Here is a 2,108-nt window from a genome sequence, read left to right as displayed (position 1 = left end):
AGCAGAAGCTGGTGCATCAACACTGTCAGAAGACCGTCCACCACTGAGCAAAATCAGGACCTGAGGAACTCCTTCCAGGCGCCTGCTTCCAGCAGAGGCTGTGAAGACATTATCCTTCACGTACTGGAGAGCTGCTCCAGTGTTGAGGGGTCTTCCGCCTTTGTGCCTCAAACCTCTGACAAAGTCAAGGATCTTGACTTTTGTCGCGTATGTGTTCAAATAGAACTGGACATCTGGATCTCTACTGTACTGAACCACTGAGATACGGTCTTTGTCGTCATCCACACTGAGTCCCTCTACTACTCTTTGCAAAAAGTCTCTTATTGCTGGGAATCCAGTTCTGGTTCCATCAGATCCATCCAACAAGAACACAACATCTTTTCCTTTTTGCTGTCTTTCAACTAGAGAAGATAGAATTTGAGACATATTTAGGTTTGTCTCAAATATTTCTCGTGCAATAGTCAGATGTTGAAAGGTATTTACAAGATTTTACAATTTCCACTTTCATTGATGGCATAAATGGTTTGTCACATTGCGACTAGCTGACCTGAACTTAGCGTAATTCCATTGATTACAGTTCAATTTACATCTGACCATGACTTTGAAATGTAAAAATCAGTCAACTCTTACCAGTTACTGTTGGTGTCATGGGTGTGGCCCTCACTAGCCCTGTGCTTATTAGAGAGTAAAGCTTTTCCTGGACACTGGGAAGGTCAGTGAACTCAGACACTGACAGAGTGTAATTAGGGTCATATGATATTTTCTGCAGCTCTCCACTGTCAGAGCTCCTTGTTCCAATTCCAATGACAATGATGCCCTGCTGTCTGAGAACAGAGGCTGAGGTATCTACAATGTCAAAAGACCTTCCACCATTTAACAGGATCAATATCTGTGGTACACCTTGCCGGCGCCTACTCCCAGCAGGGTTTGTAAAGACAGTGTCACTGACAAATTGGAGGGCGGCCCCAGTGTTGAGGGGTCTGCCACCTCTGTGTCTCAACCCTCTGACCAAATCAACAATATCCTTTGTTTTGGTGTATGTATTCAGGTAGAAATGGACTTCTGCATCTTTGCTGTACTGGACGACAGACACACGGTCTTTGTTCTCTCCCACATTGAGTTCCTCAACCACTTTCTCAATGAAATTACGCATTGCTGGGAAGCCATTCCTTGTGCTATCAGAACCATCCAGAAGGAAAACAACATCCTTTTTGGCAGTGTAAACTGAGAAATGACAGGAAGACATAAAATAAAACAATTTTGCAAAAAGTACCAGTATACTAATCATAGAGTAATGGATTATTTTTAGACAGCACCTAGCATGGCCTTTTCCAATTCTAAAAAGTATGAAACTATACCACCACCTCATTTTAAATACAAAAATGGAGAATGCCTTGTATTTCACTTAATTAATTTCCTTGAGTGTAAGTAAAACAGTTCAGGTAGCCTTTAAGGCCAGCCAGAGGCCGTGCTTGTCAACATACCAAGTACAGTTGGTGATTGTGGGGTGATTTTAATAACCACAGCCTCCAAGGAGGACTGAAGTTGCTGTTGGATACGTTGAAGGTCAGTGAAATCCGACACAGAGAGAACTGAATTGGCCTCGTGGGATATCTTCTGTAGTTCCCTGCTATCAGACCTCTTGGTTCCAATTGTAAAGGTCAAAACACCCAACTGCTTGAGAGCAGAAGCTGGTGCATCAACACTGTCAGAAGACCGTCCACCACTGAGCAAAATCAGGACCTGAGGAACTCCTTCCAGGCGCCTGCTTCCAGCAGAGGCTGTGAAGACATTATCCTTCACGTACTGGAGAGCTGCTCCAGTGTTGAGGGGTCTTCCGCCTTTGTGCCTCAAACCTCTGACAAAGTCAAGGATCTCGACTTTTGTCGCGTATGTGTTCAAATAGAACTGGACAGCTGGATCTCTACTGTACTGAACCACTGAGATACGGTCTGAGTTGTTATCCACACTGAGTCTCTCTACTACTCTTTGGACAAAGTCTTGCATAGCTGGGAATCCAGTTTTGGTTCCATCAGATCCATCCAACAAGAACACAACATCTTTTCCTTTTGGCTGTCTTTCAACTAGAGGAGATAGAATTTGAGACA

This window comes from Cyclopterus lumpus, chromosome 21 (genome assembly GCF_009769545.1).
Source record: "Cyclopterus lumpus isolate fCycLum1 chromosome 21, fCycLum1.pri, whole genome shotgun sequence".
Taxonomy (NCBI): domain Eukaryota; kingdom Metazoa; phylum Chordata; class Actinopteri; order Perciformes; family Cyclopteridae; genus Cyclopterus; species Cyclopterus lumpus.
This window is presented reverse-complemented; position numbering follows the sequence as displayed.